Raw genomic sequence first — 22,430 nt, 5'->3', positions numbered from 1 at the left:
CGAGGATTTAACATCACGGCTTGTATTGGAAACACTGTATTATAACTTGCCTGCTCACCCTAGAAACTCTGTGGAGTCATCAAGTGACAATTAGCATTCAATAGTAGCTATGGCCTGTTTTTATCACTGCTGATTTAATAAGACAGTTATTGTTCTCTATGTTAATTAATATCTATTGATTAAAGTTGAAGGCTGGGCATCAGGAATATATACTCTGGCTCACTCTGGAGTAGTTAGCATGTTTTTCTGCTCAGCCTGACTTGCCACTTCCTCTCTATGCTATAAAAGGGATTATTTCAGGCCCTGAAGAGATCCCAGACAGAGCGAACATTGGCCTAGCAATTAATGGAGCTGGGAGACAGACGCTTCTTCCTGGGAACTGGGGAAAGAAGAAAATTAACAGTGTTCTGAGGTACCTCATTCCCTAAAGAAATTCTAAGTCTAGAAGCTGTAGGTTTTCTGGTTGCCATGGTACCTGGAACTAGATTGGCCAAGGTCACCCTTCCCTGGAGTCTACATGAAGGGCTCACTGCTGTATCTGGAAGGCTCTGATTTCCTTAACATGAAGTAGCACAATGACTTGTTTCTCCATCTCTGCCTCTTTGGGCTGGATTTTCTGCTGTGGTGGTGACTAATGTAATTGGAGGGCCTACTCGGATCACTTCAAACTCCTGTACTTCTGCCCTGAAATGAAAGAAATGAGACTAGATCCACTGAGTCTTTATACAGAAAACAAGCTTTTAATCTATGGTGCTCCATGATTTTTGGAAGAAACTCATCCACTTGTCTACTTCCATGCTTGTGTGGAGTGGCTACTCTTAAAAAATTGTTTTAATATGTTTTCCTATTTTATGATTAGACTCAGTTCTATGTCACGGGTCTTGGAAATTACCTCACAATAAGGTAAAAGCACAATATAATCTTTAATTTACTAATTTAATTAAATGAATAAAATATGATTTTTACCTTTATAATGCGATTTTTAACATTCATGTTTTAAACTGTTTTTGTATCCCTTTTTTCTAGTACTACGTTTATGGAGGAATAACATTCATAAAGTGAAGTGCATATAAAGGGTACTGATCTTAAGGCTGCAGCTCAGTGATTTTTCTACACATCTACCCTTGGCTGACACATCCAGATCAAAATACAGAACATTCCCATCCTGCTGCCAGTTTTTCTCACGTCCATTTGTAGGTATTGACCCTCAAGTTTCCCTGTGCCTCCTGAGCACCTGTACCGACTTCCATCATGATTAATTTGTTTTGTTCTGTTCTTAGGCTTCATAAAATTGGAATAATACAGTGTGTGCACTTTACTGTCTGGGAAACTTCCTTTTTAAAAGTAAAAATGAGTGTATCAAAAGCAGGGGTCTTTGATTTTTTTTAAGCCAGTTTATCACACTTTATGATATCTCTAATAATCCAATAATTTTTTCTAGTAGGTTTAACTGAAATGTTTCATCTTTCTTAAATTCTCAAGAACCTCAACCTTCTTTGTTATGATTCCCCAATCACCACCAATCTTACCAGAGGACATTTAAATTACAAAGGCTATCGAGGTGTCTATTTCACATTCTTTTTCTCAACTTACACTTGCCAACATAAAGCACCAGGGTTGAAAAAAAAATTATGACTTTTGTCACTATAGCCACCTTATGAAATAGGGAAGCTGGGATTAGGAAGCATGACAATGACATCTTGGACTGACTGTTGTCTTATCTGTGGACACCTGTGCATGACTCAATTAATTATGCTTTGAAAATTCAGGCTGAAGTAAGCCTAGGAGCTAACTGTGGATAATGATAAAACATAATAGACAGAAACAGGAAACATGAGATGTGGCAAGACTCAGTACATTCACTGGCACCTGAGAAGACCATCCAACCCAGAAACAGGCAACATTGGAGAGTATAAGTAGACAGATGATGAGTGGGGCCTTTAGCCTTGAACCTGGATTTAATCACAAGGCTTGGGTCCTTGAAAAGAGACTAGCAAGAGAAAGGCAGGGCCTCAGCTTCAGGGAAATTAATTTACTAGGCAGGCTACCAGGACAGAGACCAACAAGGGAAAGGCATGTTCTAAGATGGTGGCTCTCAGAGAGGGGTCTTTGGACAAGTAGCATCAGTTATCACCGGGAAACATGAGAGAAATTCACATTTGCAGACATCCACCCAGACCTACTGAGTTGGAAACTCTGGGTTGAGGCCCAGCAGGCTGTTTTAACAACCCCTCCAGTGACCCCAACCCAGGCTGAAGTCTGGGAACTACTGGTGTCAGAGGTTAGAATGAGAGTGCTAAGTGGAATCTGTTCTCAGGAATTAGGAACCAACATTTGAGCTGAGCTAGAATCACAGAAAGCACTGCTGAGTGCCGGGGCGATTGGCTGCAGCTCCCAAAGCCTCTCTGGTGTCAGGGCTGGCCCTGGGGATGAAGAAATTCTGGAACAGAACCATCGGAATCAGGTAGAGCCTGATGATACACGTGCCCCTTTCCAGTGGATCTCAGCAAGTACCGTGATGTGTTGAATTGCTTGCTTCTGTCTCCTCACCTCGGAATTACAAGCTTTTTAAAGATAGAGGCCATGCTGTTCATCTCCACCCACAGTGCCTAAAAAATGCCTGAACCAGGACAGGAGCTCAAAAAACATTTGTAGAAAGAATGAGACAGGAAGTGAGTGAATGAAAGAATGGATAAATGAAAGACAAGTTAAAAGCAGAGCATGTGTATTGTGTGGGTCCACATATATAAAATGTCTAGCATAAGCAAATTCATTGAGACAAAGTATTTGGAGCTTGCCAGGGGCTAGATGGAAGGGGGAAATGGGGAGTGGCCGCTAATAGGTTTGGGGTTTCTATTAGTGGGGATGAAAATATTCTAGAATTAGATAGTGGTGATGATTGCACAACCTTATGAATATACTAAAACCCACTGAATTGTACATTTTTAAAGGGTGGATTTTATGATATGTGAATTATATCTCAATAAAAATAATTACATTTCTTAAAAAGCAGAATGTGTGAATATCAAGCAAGGCATTTTGGAAGAAACATTTCATACGCCAAAAGCTACGCTGCAAAGACCTGGGAGTCTAACGCGGTGACGCTTCACAGCACAAAACTACAAATACAAAAGGAGACTCATGCAAAGGGACTACATCTGACCTCCTCAGGCAGCTTCGCTATTCCAGCAGAGCAGAGGCAAACTGGCCCAAGGAGTGTAGTAAGCGGCACCGGCTGCACTACTGTGTCTAGGTAAATCCTTCCCTAAGAGGTTATCCTAACAGCAGCACAGGAAAGCACACAAGACCACAGACAGCATCAGGAGAAGTGAGTTCGAGGCCCTCTCCCTTCCTCAGGCTCCTCATCTGTAAAGTGGAGAGAACATTCACTCTAAACACTGAAACTAAAAGTTACTGTGGTTTGTGGAGAGGCCAAAAGAGCATGTGAAAAGGTGCGTCAGTTAAAAAGGCACTGGGTGCTCTGGGTCCTGTCCTGGATCTCAGTCCCCCTGGAGAAGGACAGAGTCTCTCTGGGCCCAGCCCACTGCCTCCGAAGCCAGGGTGCACACATGGCCCCAGGACAGCTGCGGCCCACGGGAGAGAGCTGCAGCCAGCTCTCCGGGCGCTTTACGAGCCCTTCTTGTTATTACCTCCTATTTCTCTTTATGCTACTGCCAAAATACCACCATTAATCTTTCACACTCCCTGAAGGCAAAACACGGGTAATTGGATTTATCTGGGTTTAGAATTTGTTAAGTTCCGTTACAAAATAAATAAATAACTGACCTCGAAAGAGAAGGGCGTCTTCCGGGCCCGTGCTGTCATGTCACGGCCTGGCCGACGGGAGCCCGCCTGGCGTCGCCTGAGCTCATTAATCTCGGCTATCTCCTCCCCACACCTTGTCCCTCCTGTCTTCCAGCCAGTCCCTTCCTGCACTCAGCTTGATTTAAGAAGTTTTCCTTGCCTGACCCCCCAGCTCCAGCGCTTCCCACTGTGTCTGATTGTCCCTGCGGTCTTCTGCTCCCCGCCACACGCTGGCCTTGCTTCGTCACTTTTTTCTTTTTCCATCTCCTTCTACCACGGCTGTTTTCTTTCCTGATTGTACTGTGTGAGGTTGTTGAAAACTTCCTTTCAACAGCCTGGAACCCTTATGTTTCTTGCCTGTTACCCTTGGCTTTTTTTTGTTAAAGACATGGATTGCTGCAGACATCATGGGTGATCATGGAAAATGAGTTTGCCTCTGTGTTTGGCTTTTGATCACGGTAGGACCGCAAGGCAGTGAATGCAATAGACATGCATTCTTTGGTTTGTCCCTTTATTGCACATGTGTTAAATCCAGTAGAACCACCCACGGTGGGCCCTTTCAGGCCACGCTCATCCCTCTCTGAGAACTCTGACCACCTCCACCGCCATGGCCCCCAGCCATAGCACAATGTGTAGGGACCACATTTGTGGCATCAGCAATTTCTCACTAATAACTTGCTGACAGATCCTTCATCCCAGTATCGGTGGGAGGGAGGGAATGCCAGAAACCCTCTTTCTAGGACTGTAGCTCCTCCAGCTACAGCCTGTACATAAATGTGATCCTAGCCAATGATCCTACAGGTAACTCTGCTGGGAGAGAAATTCTGGAGAATATTTCTTTTAAGGCACCCACAAACCCTTAATGACTACATTTGGACTTTGTTATATGAGAAGGTGATGTCTGGAGCTGCTGCAGTCATCTTGTAGCCATAAAAGGTGCTGATGTCAGCACTTTAGTGGATGGAGACCATTCCTGGAACTGCCTCCCTCTAGCACCTTATGGAGACCCTCTACTGAGTCAGACTATACATTTTACCTCTTTTTTTTTTTTTTTTGAGATGGAGTCTCGCTGTGTCACCCAGGCTGGAGTGCAGTGGCGTGATCTCAGCTCACTGCAACTCCACCTCCCAGGTTCAAGCGATTCTCCTGCCTCAGCCTCCCGAGTAGCTGGGATTACAGGCGGCTGCCACCGTGCCCAGCTAATTTTTGCATTTTCAGTAGAGACGGGGTTTCACCATCTTGGCAAGGCTGGTCTTGAACTCCTGACCTCATGATCTACCTGCCTCGGCCTCCCAAAGTGCTGGGATTACAGGCATAAGTCACCATGCCCAGCCAATTTTACCATTTTTTACATATCTTTAATGTTATATTTTATTACTTGGTGTTAAGAGCATCCTACCTGAGGCATGACTTTTGCCCCTAAACATGGCTCGATTGGACCAGGAGTGGACCCTTGACCCAAGCTGAGACAATCTGATTTTAAGTCCCAGAAATTTGGGACTGAGACAGAGAAATACTGGACAATCTGTGGAGACTCGCTTCAACTGAGAACTATGAAGCTAAAAGAGGTCAGATGGCCATCTTCCACCCTGTGCAAGCAGAGAAAGCTACAGGAGCAAAAGCAGCACATGTGTGAGAAAACAGAGGAATGAGACCAGGAGACCATGTGGAAAGAGGAAGGCAGCAGAGTGGCTGCCTCTGTTCTGAGAAGTGTCCAGCTCCTGCTTGCCTTCCTTTCAGAAACCAAAATTCTTCACTCCTCTGCGTTCCGTGGTCCTGATAACACAGCCTACCTCTTTATTTCAAGAGTTTGAGTGGGGTTTTTTTTGTACATTTTAACAAAAAGAGTAAAGCAAAAAATTGTTGTACTCACAACTTGAGATACAGAGGTGAATTAAATATTTTCCCTCCCAAGAACGAAGTCCTGTGAAGGGATGACACAGTGGGAGATGCCTCATGCAGTGACTTAAGTCTCTAATCGCAGCACTAGCACTTTGGGAGGCTAAGGTGGGAGGATCTCTTGAGCCCAGTTTGAGACCAGCCTGGCAATGCAGAGAGACCCCATCTCTACATGATTTTTTCAAAAAAATTAGCTAGGTGTGGTGGTGCATGCCAGCTACTCCAAAGGCTGAGGTGGGATGGTCACGTGAGCCTGGGATGTCAAGGCTGCAGTGAGCCACGATTGCACTACTCACTCCGGCCTGGGCAACAGACTGAGACCCTGTCTCAAAAAAAATACTAATAATAATATGGCCAGATAACTTGCAAGAGTATGTTACAGTTAACAGTATATACGTTCTGGGGGTATGAGAAGAGAACTAGTTCCTTCTCCCTGCATGCTCTGGTAAACAGAAAACACTAAGAAGGTCAGACACGTTATTTTTTCAAAAAAAATAGTGCACCAAACTAGTTTTGCTTGCATGAGAATTGGACTCGATGATTTGTATCTAAGCATTCCTGATTCTGTATATCTGGGGCTGGGTACAGGAACCTGTATTCTAAAACATCTTCCTGGATTACTAAGATGCCCAGCCAGGCTTGGAAGGCCTATAAACCATTGAGATAAAGGTGACAGGAAAATCAGAAAATACTAAACTGGAAGTAGCATTTGAGAGAGATCTGAAAGATGAGTAAGACCTGTCATATATAGAAAGAGGTTGAGAAAAAACTTTTCAGGAAGAAAGAGTAAATTGCAAATTACCACACAAAGAAAAGTTGTTTATGTTCACTATTATTTCAATTTCTGTTATGGTCACAAATATAAACATGTCTGATTGTACCTACTTACACAACTGGGAAGAAGATAGGGCTAACGATAGGTTCAATCTACCTGCCTCTGTCAAACAGACATTATTAACATGCCCTGCAAAGTATCACAGAACTTACTTGAATACAATTAAATGGAATTTTTTTTTTTTTTTGAGATAGAGTCTCACTCTTGTTGCCCAGGCTAGAGTGCAATGGCACGATATTGGCTCACCACAACCTCCACCTCCCGGGTTCAAGCGATTCTCCTGCCTCCGCCTCCCGATGAGCTAGGATTACAGGCTTGCACCACCATGCCCAGTTAATTTTGTATTTTTAGCAATTTTGTATTTTGGTTTCTCCATGTTGGTCAGGCTGGTCTCGAACTCCTGACCTCAGGTGATCCACCTGCCTCAGCCTCCCAAAGTGCTGAGATTACAGGCGTGAGCCACAGCGCCCGGCCCCTAATTAAATCGAAATCTTATTCCTGCCCTCAAGAAACTAACATCGACTGAGGAAAAAAAAAGTATGTTTGTGTGTGTATGTGAGGAGGGACAGAGAGAAAAAAGGAAGTGACGATGAACACATAATTTGATTACTAAAGAGTCAGCTATACCTATAAATGCTTGGGACATGGAGGACGGAGTGGGGTGCAGCATTATCAGAACTAGCTTCAGTTAATCATCTCCTCCTCCTCCTCTTCTTTTTCTTGAAATGGGGTCTAGGGCTCTGTTCTTGCTCGGACTGGACTCAAATTCCTGGGCTCAAATGATCCTCCCTGCCTCAGCCTTCTAAATTGTTGGGAATACAGGTGTACACCACTGCACCAGGCTTAAAGAACTTTTAACATTTCTTGCAAAGCAAGTCTATTGAAGACAAATCTGATCAATTTTTGTTTGTCTGAGAAAGTCTTTATCTACTTTGATGATTTTTTTCTTGCAATGCTTTAAATATTTCACCTTGCTCTTTTCTTGCTTGCTTGGTTTCTAAAGAAAAATTCAGTACAATTCTTATCTTTGCTCCTCCATAAACAAGGTGTTTTTCCCCGCTAGTATCTTCCAAATAATTCTCTTTGCATTTGAAATTTTTCTGTTTGAAAATCGTATGCTTAAGTATAGGCTTTTATGTTTGTGTGTCCGTTTGTTTGCCATTATCCTGCTTAGTGTTCTCTGAGCATTCCTGGATCTGTGGTTTGGTGTCTGGCATTAATCTTGGGATATTCTCAGTCATTATTTCTACACATATCTCCTCTGTTTCTTTCTCTCTTTCTTTTGTTTCTGATATTCTCATTACACATACGTTGCATCCCACAGTTACAATCCCGCAGTTCTTACATTTTCTGTTCTGTTTTCTTAAGTCTTTCCCTTTGCTTTTCAGTTTCAAAGGTTTCCACTGGCATATTTTCCAGCTGACTGTTTCTCTCCTCAGCTGTGTCCAGTCCCCCAAAGAGCCCATCAAATGAGCCCATTCTTCATTTCTGTAACAGTATTTTCTTTCTAGCACTCCTTTGGATTCTTTCTTAGAATTTCCATCTCTCTGCTTACATTATTCATCACTTCTTGCATCTTGTCCATTTTCTCCATTATTCATTTAGCATATCAAGCATAGTAATTTCAAACCTCCAGTGTGATAGCTCAAACATCCCTGCCATATCTGAGTCTTGCTCTGATATTTTCTCTGTCTCTTAAAACTTTGCTTTTTGGCTTTTAGCTAGTGTGGGGTAAAGTAGGGTATTTCCCATCCTGTAGTGGGATAGGTTCTAGTTAAAAAAAAAAAAATGTAACTAGGCTGTGAGAAAATAGTTTCTTTCAAGAATAAGCTTTTGTTAAGAAGAACAGAATCCTCTGGGAATGTTTCCCTAGATTGTAACTCTAAAGATGTCAGAGGCATGGTCTGTATCGATCTCTGTGGTGACGACCTCAGAGTCCAGACACCAAAAGCAGCTTGGATCTCAGGCAAGGGGAGGCTGTGGTATGCATCAGGACAGCATACTTGCAGCTTCCTGGGGCAAGAGATTACTTGCAGAGAAAAAATAAAAGAACATTTAAGGCCTCTGAGAAGAAATTGTGGTGAGACTCTTTGAGAAATTGAGACATTTAAAAATAGCCATGTATACAGAGGAATGGAAAAAAAGGATGCACACAAGACCAGGAAAGGCATATGCCCAGAAAAGGCCTAAGAACTTAAGCCTTCACATCTTGCTGATTAGTGAAGGTCTTCCCTTGCATGGAGGCAGTTTACAAAGACTTGAAGAGGTGACTGTTTTTTCAAATGCCAAATTTTCAACAAAAGGTCACTAGGCATACAAAGAAACAGTAAAATATATCCCATTCAAAGGAAAAAAAAAATAAATCTCCATAAGATGTTCCTGAAGAAACAAAGACTTTAAACTTACCTGAAAAGACTTTATAAAAACTGCCTTACATATGCTCAAAGAGCTAAAGAAAAACTTAACAAAGAATAAAAAGTAATCATGCAAACAATATATGAATAAAATTAGACTATGAATAAAGGAATGAAATAATAGAAAAAGAAGAAGAAAACAACCAAACACAAATTCTGGAGCTGAAAAATACATCAGACTTGAACAAGCAGAAAAAACAATCAGTGAACTTGAAGATGGATCATTTGAAATTATTAAGTCTGAAGATTAAAGAAAGAAGAAATGGGAATAAAGCCTAAGGGACTTAAGAAACACCACAAAGTAGACCAATATATGCATTATGAGAGTTCCAGGAAAAGAAATAGAGAAAAGGGAAGAGAGTTTATTTGAATATATAACTACTGGAAATGTTCCAAAGTTGAAGAAAGAAATGGACATATACATATAAGAAGCTCAATGAACTTTAAGTAGGATAAACCCAAAGTTACCCACACTGAAATATATTATAATACAATGTCAAAGACCAAAGAGAAATTGAGAATCTTGAAAGTAGCAAGAAACTAATTCATCATTTACAAGAGATTCTCAACAAGATCATCACTGAATTTCTCAGCAGAAACCTTGCCTCCCAGAAGGCAGTGGATTTTATACTTAATGTGCTAAAAGGAAAAATCAAAATCAAACAAAGAAATCTGTCACCCAATAAATCCATATCCAGCAAAACTGTCCTTCAAAAATGAGAAAGAAATTAAGACATCCCCATATAAACAAAAGCTGAGGGAATTCATTATCACTAGACCTGCACTTCAAGAAATGTGAAAAGAGAGTCCTTCAAGTTGAAACAAAAGCAAGCTGGAAAGTAATTCAAATTTGTATGAAAATACAAAGTTCTCTGGTAAATATAATATATGGACACATGCCAAAAAAAACCTGTATTATTGTCATTTTAGTTTATAACTCCAATTTTATTCTTTCATAGGATTTAAAAGATAAAACTATACATAATAATAAATCCATGTTCTTGGGTACATAATGTATAAACCAATAATTTGTGATATCAGTAACATATAGTGGGATCCAAGCTGTCAAGGAGTAGAGTTTTTGTATGTAATTTAAGTTGTTATCAATTTAAAATAGTCTTTTCTAACCTCAGGATATTGTATATAAGCCCTATGTGCAAAACATGGGGATATATCATAAAGAAAATACCTATAGAACATACACAAAATAGAATGAGAATAAATCAAAATGCATCCCTACCAAAAAATAAAAAATAAACTAAACACAAAGGAAGGCAGTAAAGGAGGAAATGAGGAACAAAAAAACTTATAAAGTGTATAGAAAAAATATATAACAAAACAGCATAGTAAGTCAGTGATTACTTTATCATCAATTACTTTAAATGTAAATGGATTAAACGCCACAATCTAAAAACACAGATTGGCAGAATGGATTAAAAAACAGCATCCAACTATATGCTGTACCCAAGACACCCAGTTAAGATTTAAATGCACACATAGTTCAAAAGTGAAAGGTTGAAAAAGCATTTGCTCTACAAATAGTAAACAAAAGAGACCAGAGGTGGCTATGGGATATCACACAAAATAGACTTTAAGTCAAAACTCTCACAAAAAACACATGATGTTATGTAATAATAAAGAGGTTAATTTGCCAACAAGATACAAAAAAATATAAACATATATACCAAATAGCAGAGCATCTGAATATATAAAACTAACGCTGACAGAATTGAACAGAGAAATTGCTCTACAAGACTAGTAGGAGACATTAGCACTCCGCTTTCAATAATAGATATAACAAACAGACATAAGATCAATAAGGAAATAAAGAACTTGAACAACACTACAGACCAATTAGACATAACAGAAGTGTACAGAACACTCCACCCAGCAAAGGCAGAAAACACATTTTTCTCAAGTGGACATAAAACATTCTTCAGGATAGATCATGTTAAGGCAAAATATTAGTAAATTTAAAAAGACAGAAATCATATCAAGTATCTATTCTAATTAGAATGAAATAAAACTGGAAAACAACAGCATAAGGAAAACTGGAAATCCACAAATATGTGTAAATTAACACACAATGAACAAAAAAAACCCAGAATTTTTATAACAATCTTGTGACAAATGAAAATGAAGACACAACATACCAAAAGTTATAGGATGCAATACAAGCAGCATTAGGATAGAAATTCATAGCACTAAACACTTACAACAAAAAAGAAAAAAAAAAACCCAACATTCTAATTTTAAGCCTTAAGGAACTAAAAAAAAAGAAAAACAAACTAAACACAAAACTAGCAGAAGAAAGAAACTAATAAAAATTATAGGAAAGATAAACAAAATAGAGAATGGGAAAAATAGAAAAAAATCAGTGAAATCATGAGATTTTTCCTTAAAATGATAACAAAATGGGCAAAACTTTAGCTAGATTGACTAAGAAAAAAATAAAATTCAAATAACTAAAATCAAAAATTAAAAGGGCATGGTATAACTACATTTATAGAAATAAAATGAATTATAAGAGTACTGTGAACAAGTACGTGCCAACAAATTGATTAACGTAGATAAAATGGCCAAATTTCTAGAAAGACAGAGTCTGTCAAGACTGAATCACAAAGAAATCGAAAATCTGAACCTCCCAAAAAGGAAAAGCCCATGACCAGATAGCATCACTGGTGAATTTTATCAAACATTTATAGGAGAATTAACAGTTTTCCTATGACTCTCCCAAAAAATTCAAGAGGAGAGAACACTTCCAAACTCACTCTATAAGGCAACATTATTTTGATAACAAAATCAGACAAACACATTATCAAAACAACGACAACAACAAAAACCAATACTAGTCCCTTGTAAATATTAATGCAAAAACCTTTCACAAAATGTCAGCAAAGTGAATTCAAAGCATATTAAAAGAATTATACTCATAACCAAGTGAGATTTATTTCTGCAATGCAAGGATGTTTCAACATATGGAAGTCAATCAATGAATACACCACATTAACCAGCTGAAGGAAAAAATCAAAACAACACATGACCATCTCAATTGATACAGAAAATGCATTTGACAAAATTTAACACCATTTAATATAAAAATACTCAATCAACCAGGAATAGAAAGAAATTATGCAACAAATCCCACTGCTAAAACATACTCAACATACTAAATGAGAAAAGACGGAAAGTTTTTCTTCTAACATTAGAACCAAAGCAAGAGTGTCTGCTTCTATCACTTCTACTCAATATAGCACTGGGCATTCTACCTGAAGCAATAAAGAAAAAGATAGGCTGGGTGCAGTGGCTCACACCTATAATCCCAGTACTACGGGATCCCAAAGCAGGCAGATAGCTTGAGCCCAGGAGTTTGAGACCAGTCTGTAGAACATGGTAAAACCCTGTCTCTACAAAAAATACAAAAATTAGCCTGATGTGGTGGCCTGCACCTGTGGTCCCAGTTACTTGAAAGGATGGGGTGGGAGAATTACATGAACCTGAAAGGTTGAGGCTACAGTGAGCCATGATTGTGTCACTACACTCCAGCCTGTGTGATGGAGTGAGACAGTGTGGCGCCCTGTCTCAAAAAATAAAAATAAAAATAAAGATGATAAAAGCATCAAAAAAGGAAAGGAAATGGTAAATCTATCTCTGTTCACAGGTGGTATAATCTTATGTGTAGAAAACTCTGAAGATTCCATAAACATGCACAAAAATTAGAACTAATAAGCAAATTACATTGTAGAATACAAAATCAGCACAAAAATCAATTGCATTTATATAAACTGACAATAAACAATCTGAAAACATAAAGAAAATAAATTTATTTCCAATAGCATCAAGAAGAATCAAATACTTAGGAATAAACTTAACTAAGAAGGTGGAAGAGTCGTATGTACACTGAAACTCAAAACATTGTTGAAATAAATTAAAGAGCACAAAAATAAGTGAAAAGACATGCTGAGTTTATGAATTGGTAGACTTAATATAGTTAATTCAATCCAAAGCAATCGACCCATTCCATTGCAGAAATAGAAAAGTCAATCCTAAAATTTATATGAAATTTCAAGAGGCTGGAAATAGCCAAAACAATCTTGAAAAATATAAACAAAGTTAGTGGTCTCAATCTTCCTGGCTTCCAAAATATACCACAAAGCTACTGTAATCAAAATGGTGTGGCCCTGGCATAACGACAGACATACAGACCAACGGAATTAAAGAGAGAGCCCAGAAATAAACCCTTGAATACATGCTCAAATTACTTTTAACAAGGATACCAAGACCATTCAGTGGGGAGAGGACAGTCTTTTCAACAAATGGTGCTGAAGAAACTGGATATTGACATACAAAAGAATGAAGTTGGACTCATATTACACCATATTAAAAACCAAAAACACTCAAAATGGATCACAGGCTTAAACATAAGAGCTAAAACTATTTAAAAAATTTAAGATAGGAAAAACGCTTCATGAGATCAGATTTGTCAGTGCCTTCTATACCAAATCTGGTATACCAAATACCAAATCTTCTATACCAAATCTGGTACCAAATTTTGGTACCAGATCTGATACCAAAAGCACAGACAACAAAAGGAAAACACAAGAAAAGATAAATTGAACTACAGTAAAATGTTAAACTTTTCTTCATCAAAAGATACTATCAAAAGAGTAATAAGGCAATCCATAGAATGGGAGGAAATATTTGTGAGTCATATATCTGATAAGGGTCAATATCTAGAATATATAAAACTCCAACAGTTGAAAACAAAGAATCCAGTTTAAAAATGGGCAATCAACTTGAATAGACATTTCTCCAAAGAAGGATATACAAATGGTCAATAAGCATATCAAATCACTAATCAATAGGGAAATGCAAGTCAAAATCACAGTGAGATGCCACTTCTCAGCCATTAAAGTCACTATTAATGAAAATAATAGAAACAGAAAATAAGTGTTGGCAAGAAGGTGGAGAAGTTGGAACTCTTCTGTATTGTTGGTGAGAATATAAAATGACTCTACCACTATGAAAACTATGTGGTGTTTCCTCAAAAAAATTAAACATACAATTACCATGTGATCCAGCAATTCCACTTCTGGGCATATACCAAAAGAATTCAAAGCTGGGATTCAAGCAGATATTTGTACACCTATGTTCACAGCAGCATTATTCACACGAGTGAATGCAATCCAAGTGTCCATCAAAGGATGAATGAATAAACAAATGTGGCCTATACACGCAATAGAACACAGCCTTAAGAAAGAAAGAAATTCTGGCCCATGCTACAGCATGGATGAACCTTAAAGACCATATGTATAAATAACTTAAGTAAGCTAGTTACAAAAGGACAAATACTATAAAATACCACTTATCTGAGGTACCCTAGTGCTGACAAAACATAGAGACAAAAAGAAAAGTAGTAGAATAGAATAGTAATAGTAGTTTCCAGAAGCTGGGAGGAGGGAAGAATGGGGAGTTATTGTTTAATGGATTCTGAGTTTTGGTTTAGGAAGAAGAAATAAGTTCTGGAGAGGGATGGTAGTGACGGTGGCACAGCAACGTGAACATACTTAATGCCACCGAACTGTATATTTAAAATTGGTTTACATGATACATTCTATGTATTTTTACCACAATAAAAATGGGGGCATGGAGGAACTTTTTGGGGTACAAAAATGTTCTGTACCTAGTGAAGTGGTGGTTCCAAATATATTTGTCCAAGTACACTGATGTGAACGCTAATAGGGTGCATTTTACTTTTAAGCAGATTTTCTTTCTCCCTCTCTTTTTATCCATCTCTCTTCCTCCATCCCCCTTTCCCATTTTGTGAGCTCTGTGTTCTACAAACGTAGTCACATATTCACCATACATGAATGCTCAGAGAGAAGACTCTAGAATTAATTTAGCTTTGTAATTTCCACACTGCCTAGAATAGTGCTGGTGAAGTACCCAATAAATGCTGCACGGATTAATCGTGAATTCAGTTTTATGTGTGTGTGTGTGTGTGTGTATGTGTGTGTGTGTGTGTATGTGTGTGTGTGTGTATGTGTGTGTATGTGTGTGTATGTGTGTGTATGTGTGTGTGTGTGTGTGTGTGTGTGTGTATGTGTGTATGTGTGTGTGTGTGTATATGCTGCATGGATAAATATATATATATAACTTAATAGCAACTGTTTATTGTGCTCTTGCTGCAATGTAAGACTTTAATCTGAAGTCTTTACAAACTTGATATCATTTACTGCTTCCCATCAGCCCAGTGAAGTGGATATCTAGTCCTTATTTTTTTTTTTAATCAGGAAATTGAGGCTTAGAAAAATTGAGTCACTTGTCCAACCACATACAGCCATTAAGTACCAGAGCTGGGATTTGAAATGAGCCTTTTGACTGTAAAGTCAGTGTTCTTAACCTCTTGATAGAGGTTATACTTTATCTTACATTTCACTAAGCACCCATTGACTTGCCCATCATAAAGCAGAGCATATAATCAAGAACATTCTATAACTGTTTCCACTGCACAGGTACAGCACGAGGCATGTTGCTGATACATATTCAGGGACCTCATTGTGAGAGCTTGTGACAGAAGCAGCTGCATTTTAGGACCCAGGGAGATGGGCCCATGAATCCCTTCATCCTGAGATGCCCTCTGGAGTGTTTCGAGATGACTCACACTGGCTTTTCCAATCCCTGAAATTTGCAGGTATTCTTCCAGAATGTGCCAGCCTCTATTATATGACCTTGGTGAAGGGGAGAAAGCAGGTATTCCTCCCTGTCAAATGGTCAGAATCTCATGCCTGTGGCTTCAATGATATTGTACAATTATCAAATACTCCAATTATAACAAGCAGACAGAGGAAGGACAGAGGAAGGACAACTATTTAGGGAAATATTAGTATCTCAACTAGGATTCAAATGCCAGACTCTATGGTTGTAATTTCAGTGACTTTTGAATTATTCAACGTGGGTGAGAATATCTTCATTAGAAAAGGGAGATGTGTGTGTGTGTGTGTGTGTGTGTGTGTGTGTGAGCGAGAGAGAGAGAGAGAATAAACAGAGAGAGAGAGAGACAGAGATAAGAGATAAAGGAGAAGCATTCATCTTTTCAGAAAACTCAGAGCACCTACTAAGCATTAGGTATTCTGTTAGACGCTGAGAACACAGGATAGAGAGAAGATATGAATGCATTTAACAAAGGGCGTGGGAGAAGCAATACAAATGACAATTGTAAGAGGAATATCTTTAGAGACGGCATACAAAAGCACAGGGCGGTACAAATTTCAGTTCTGTAATTCCTCCCTCTTACACAGGGTGCCTCACAGACAACATCCCAGTGTGAGCACAGCCTCTCTGATAAACCCCTGACTTATTCCATTCCCTGGGTGTACAGATGGTGACTCCTTTTTTCTGCATCACAGGAGGTTCCAAACAATGACCAGGAGGCATCAGTGGGTAGTCAAAGTGGCCCGATAACTGGGACACAGGCCATGTGTCTGAAAATAGACTGTTTAATTGCACATGAGCAGGGTAGACAGGAGCCAGTGTCACTTGGGCTAGACCTCTCCTGCTGCCTGGATGTGAAGTGGTCTCCAAAAAGATCCTTTGGGTGAATAGGCAGACGGTAAGCACTGGAAACAATACAACGAACTCCAAAACTTCAGAAAGTATTCAGAAATCTCTTTGAGAAGTGTTTCCATATTATCTTCTTCTAATTACACTTACTTTTCTTCAGCATTGGCATTCACAATAAATAGAAAATTATCGTATTCATTTTTCTCTCTTTTGCGTAATTACTTCTACAACAACGTTGTTTTCTGTTATTCTTCATTGCTGGTATATAGCATTTTGGGTAATTGTGAGTTGAATTGTCTTCTGTGGACTAGCCAGAAAACTTAACAACCACTGATAACATTCTTTATTCTGATTATGCAGTGGAAACTTGGTTAATTGAGATGCCATAAATCTTCAGATCCACTGAAAATGTTTAATATTCAGAACTAATTTCTAAAGATTGTATTGATCAGCACTTTCTTGGGAAGCCAGGTCAAGACCTTCAGCATCGCTTTGATTTAAGTAGTATGTATCTCCAGGGACCAGCAAGTCAAAGCGAGTCACATGGTTTTCTCTGGGGTATGAATCCATGGCAAGGCCTACGCTCTCTGTGTTCATGGTCTTAAATTAAAATGTGAATATAAGGATGAGAGGGAGGATAATGGAATGACATATTTTAGGGTTTAAACAAATTACTTCTCCTCCTTCTATACTTTGGTATCCCTCATCTTCACAGGTCTCATTGTTGGGTTCTCACCAAGAAGTGACCGGCTCACGCTGTCTTAGTTTGCAGGCCCTTTGAGGTTCCATATGTGCTATGGGAGGTCAAGTAACGGGACAGTACAACATTTAGGGCAGGTTCAAAGCCATGAGCACCATGATGCCCCGGAGAATGTGTTGGACCCTGGTGGGCGTCATGTTGCTCAGTGTTAGCAGCGTGCACCATTTGCAGCCTCAGAAGGTGGTACTAGCTGGGCTTCACTTGGGTGAGGGTGAGGGGAGGGAAGCTCCACGAAGCAAGGAGATTCTAAAGCTGGGACAGCAGACAGCTGCAGCCTTCAACTGAAATGCACATTTCCTGACCTTCGGGAACAGAAAGGATGGTGTTTGGTTTATTTCTGCTTGTGGCACTTGGAAGTTTTCTCTGTCCTCTGTATCTGGGGAGGGGGACATACTATGAAATTGAAAAGAAGCATAAAGGTTTTCTAGGAGCAAATGCAGACTCTGACACACGATAACCATGTGACCAAAGGTAAAGTGGTTTAACTTTTCTAAACCTGGACCCCTAGGCTGTTAATAGGGATTGTAATGGTCTGAAAATTACATGAAGTGTTAGGTAATTAATGTGGCATCTGACACATAGTAAACCATGTACAACAGGAGCTTTTGTTTGTGTCAATAGCATCAGCATGTCCCCACCCCACAACCTTCCCTCACCCCTGGGCTCTTGCAGGTTTTGTTAAAGGCTCTGCAGTGTTATCCTGTAGTGGAGCAAGGTGCAGACAGTTCCCTTCTCTCAACTTCTCTACCAGGAAAGCTATGCACAGATCTAGGCTAGGCAGTGCTGAGCAGCCTGGATATCACAGCTTCAATGCTCACTTCTTTTTTTTTTTTCTTTTTTTTTTTTTTGAGGTGGAGTCTCGCTCTATTGCCCAGGCTGGAGTGCAGTGGCCAGATCTCGGCTCACTGCAAGGTCCGCCTCCCGGGTTTTACGCCATTCTCCTGCCTCAGCCTCCCGAGTAGCTGGGACTACAGGTGCCCGCCACCTCGCCCGGCTAGTTTTTTGTATTTTTTAGTAGAGACGGGGTTTCACTGTGTTAGCCAGGATGGTCTCGATCTCCTGACCTCGTGATCCGCCCATCTCGGCCTCCCAAAGTGCTGGGATTACAGGCTTGAGCCACCACCGCGCCCGGCCAATGCTCACTTCTTAAAAGAAAATACACCAGGGTATAAAAAGCATCAAGTAGGCAGTGTCATTTAATGAGAGACAACAGGGGCCTGAGAATGGACCAAGATGAAAAGAGTGCACCCCTCCCCCAAACCCATTTCAGGCAAACTTGAGCTCCAATTACCCCTAACAGGAGCAAGAGCGGCTTCATTCAAGGCAAACAATAAACAAACAAACCTGAAATAATTTGGTGCTGTCTTGTGTACGTTAGAAAAAAGAAAGAAAGAAAATGAAGAAAAGTTAGCACTTGCTTTCTAACTTACTAGGCAATGCACATTTCTGCCAGCCCTAAAGATGTCTTGGACTGTAATTCCCTCTTCTCATCTCATGACGGAAGACAGCTTCCCGTTAATAATAAGTAATTTTAAAAGTCCTCCCCTGGGAAGGTCAAATGAGACCTGCTCGACTCTTCCTCTCCACTGTGTCTGGCTGCCGGATCCCATCAGATCCTTAAAAGCTGCCTGCCAGACCGGCTCCCAGCTCCCTCAGAGCGAGCCACCTAGTGAGCACAGCAAGCAGGCCGAGGGCAGAGTCCTTTTTTAGAAACCAGAAGGAAAGGAAATGGGAAAGACAGAGCTACACCGAGTCCAAGGCCCAAATTTACTTAAAAAGGTTAAACAATTACCCAAAGGGCTTAGATAAGAGCTGCTGAGTTTTCCAGAAAGGTTCAGAAAGCCATGGAGCATATATTTCTAATGCTTGAAACATCTTCTCCCATGGCCTGCTTCAGAGAGAGGGAGTGTGTGTGTGTGTGCGCGCGCGCGCGCATGCGTGTCTATGTGTGTGTGGTGTGCATGTGGTGTCTGTGTTTGTGTGGTGTGTGTATGTGTGTGTATGCCTGGAGTGTGTGTGGTGTGTTTGTGTGGTGTGTGTGTGGTGTATGTGTGTGTGTGGTGTGTGTATGTGTGGAGTGTGTGTGGTGTGTGGTGCATGTGTGTGTGTGGTTTGTGTGTATGTGTAGAGTGTGTGTGTGGGGTGTGTGTGGTGTGTGTGTGGTGTGTTTGTGTAGTGTATGTGTGGTGTGTGTGTGGAGTGTGTGTGTGTGGTGTGTGTGTGGTGTGTGTGTGTGGTGTGTGTGTGTGGTGTGTGTGTTGTATGTGTGTGTGTGGTGTGTGTGTGTGGAGTGTGTGGTGTGTGTGTTTGTGTGGTGTGTGTGGAGTGTGTGTGTGGTGTGTGTGTTTGTGTGGTGTGTGTGTGTGTGGTGTGTGTGTGTGGTGTATGTGTGTGTGTGGTGTATGTGTGTGTGGAATGTGTGTGGGGGTGTGTGTGGTGTGTGGTGTGTGTGTGTGTGGTGTATGTGTGTATGTGGTGTGTGTGTAGTGTGTGTGTGTAGTGTGTGTAGTGTGTGTGTGTGTGTGTTTGTGTGGTGTGTGTGTGCTGGGGAGGCAGACTCATTCCCACCAATCAGGGATGTCAGAGACTGTCACGGAGTCAGTACAGCCTTGCTCTCCTCCCAGGCCTGCTGGATCCTGCAACCATGACCCAACCCAGGACATGCCAGCCTCCTTGCTGCCTCCCTGCATTGTGTATCTCCTTGGGCCCACAAGGCCCTGTCTTTGCGGAGACAGGTACGCTTTCCAAGTATGTTCCTCTACTGCTGCTAAAAAGCAACAGTACTGCAGCTCTTCACTCTGCCACCCCGCTTGTTTTCTTGCCCTCAGGGATAGTGAAGACTTTGCATACTTTGGATCAGACTGCCATCACTGGTAGATTCAACCGTCCCCTCTGGCAAGTGATTTGAACGGAATCCAAAAGTCCCTCAGGCCTCCAAGACCTCTAACCAACTGCTGTGCTTGAGTATCCCAGGATCATATTTTGAAGACAATAAAAGTGTTTAGATATAAGAGTTTCATTGCTGTAGAGGCAATAATACACTAGAAGTGGTTGTTTTCCATTAAGATGGATTAAAGCATTAAACCAATAGTTATTTGTTTTAATCTTTAGTATCCACCACAGTATCTATCGTCAATAATACATAAGGCACAGCTCCTAAGCTCCAGGAGCCCCCAGACTAACCATAATCGCACATGAAAAAATAGGTCCTAGTATGTATCCGTGCAGCGAAAGTTACTGGAACTCTGATGAGGGCAATTCTTGACCACAAGCAGAAAGAATTCTGGGTGGAACTGTGAAAAGACTAATACACTTTAAAGCTGTGTGTAAGTGTGGGGATAGAGGAAGAACAAGATGGAGCGTACAAAACTGAAAAAAATTTGAGAGTATTGTCAGTTGTTATTGAGGAGTTCAACTTAGTACCAGTAATAACTTGCACACATATGTTGCTTTATGGCTCACGGAACAACCTATATACTTCCTTTCATCTGATAATGCAGACCAGGTATGATAGATACTGTTCCTATATGTACACAATTCAACTGAAATGTTGAAGGCTGTGGAGTTAGTGAGAGGTAGAGTAAGAATCAACCCCAGGTGCCGAGGCCCCCAAACACAGAGCTTTCTAGGGCATTGACATTGCCCATGAGGTGCAGGCACACATGGGGAAGATGCTTCCTTGGAAAGCAGGGATACTGGATAAGCCTTGCTCAGAGGCTCTAGGGCCACAAAGGGCTTTAGAGCAGGGTTCTCGATTCTGGCTCCACATTAGAAATACTGGAAAAGACGTTTTCAATGGCCACGTCCATCCCCAAACCCAGGAATTTTGACATCACCAATCTGGGACGGAATTCCTAGCACCATCAATTCCTGGCAATGGAATTTCTAAAAAGCATCCCAGATAACTCCAACCAGGTTCGTGCCACCACTTGAGAGGTCCTTTATGGACCTGTCCCTGCTTGAGTCTCTTTTAATGTCTTTATCTTCCCCGATTAGGAGTAAAGTCTTTGAATGTACCCAGTCCTTCTTCAGCCTGCGCAACTGAAACACTGAAATGTTTGTTTTGAATAGTCTAATGGCGACTCAAAATCTTCTAATTTACATAAAAAAGAACTGAAGGTAGGTGCAAAGTACGGAAACACACCCAGGCAAACAACAGAACTTTATCTTTGGAAACTCTACTGCCCAGGTTGCTCTGGCAAAATCCCACTGCTCAGATTATTCCTTGGCAGTAGTTAAACCTCAAATACTTGGTTCTGAATGGATTAGTTCAGAACTCCAAATGAAAATGCAGGGACATTTTAGAAAAGAGCCATTAAGCATAATCCCAGATCAGCAAGCCTGGATCAGCAAAACTGATTATCCTGCTGTTGAAATAAAAAACACAAAACACCAAAACAAAAGCAAACCAGAAAGAAAACGCTGTATGTTGGTCGGAACTTTTCCCATTGAATGGAACAGTTACAGCAACAACCTTGCCTCCATCTCACCGCAGCCCCTCAAAATGTTCATGTACACAGATGATGTGGACCCACAGAGGAACTCAAGCAAACTTGGAGGAGACTGAGGCCTGTGAAGAAAGCACAACTGGCCATCATTCATTCTGCTGAGACGGCTTAATAGACACCAGCTGACCACACTGAGCATCCTGGGCTCCTTTACTGATGTGGGCATTGATTCAGACACATGACTTCTTGATTCTTGTCATATCTAATCTAATAGAGAGCCACAGAACATTTTCAACCCAACAGCAGATAATTGTAATGAAGTGATTCTGGCCAAGAGGGCCCATTTGTAATAATGAATTCAAATCAGATTCATGGAAGCTATAATTCAACCATAGTGAATAGCACCTTCATTTTCCATATCATCTCTCTTCCAAGAGGGCAAAATAACTCAATATTCAAATAATTATTTTTACTTTTCAAGTAGCCCTATGAAGTAGTTATGAGGAAGATAATATTGCCTCACTTACAGAAAATGAGTTTCATCCACGTTCAAAACTTCAGTGTCATCTTTGGCACAGCCCTTCCTAATGTCCCTCAGAGCAATCAAAGACCTGTCACAACAAAACTGATATCCCAAAGGAGGGAAATCATTCTTCTCTAAGCTGTGCAGTTTTTTCTCTGGGAAATTTAAAGGCAGACCCAGGTTT

At 40.5% G+C, this 22,430-nt stretch overlaps 1 protein-coding gene and 1 long non-coding RNA gene across 9 annotated transcripts in view; one reads left to right on the top strand and one right to left on the bottom strand.

The window, feature by feature from the left end:
- Positions 1-22,430, bottom strand: part of OPCML (opioid binding protein/cell adhesion molecule like) — a 1,169,771-nt gene that overhangs the window by 523,933 nt on the left and 623,408 nt on the right. The gene's annotated exons all lie outside the window — the stretch shown is intronic.
- On the top strand, positions 16,504-20,294 carry LOC115893657. The gene is made up of 3 exons (XR_004053720.1): positions 16,504-16,564; positions 19,900-20,010; positions 20,104-20,294. It is a non-coding gene; the product is annotated as an uncharacterized LOC115893657 (long non-coding RNA).

The sequence above is a fragment of the Rhinopithecus roxellana genome, chromosome 15 (assembly GCF_007565055.1).
Source record: "Rhinopithecus roxellana isolate Shanxi Qingling chromosome 15, ASM756505v1, whole genome shotgun sequence".
Taxonomy (NCBI): Eukaryota; Metazoa; Chordata; class Mammalia; order Primates; family Cercopithecidae; genus Rhinopithecus; species Rhinopithecus roxellana.
The sequence above is the reverse complement of the archived record's forward strand: the minus strand, read 5'-3'. Positions and strand labels throughout refer to the sequence as shown.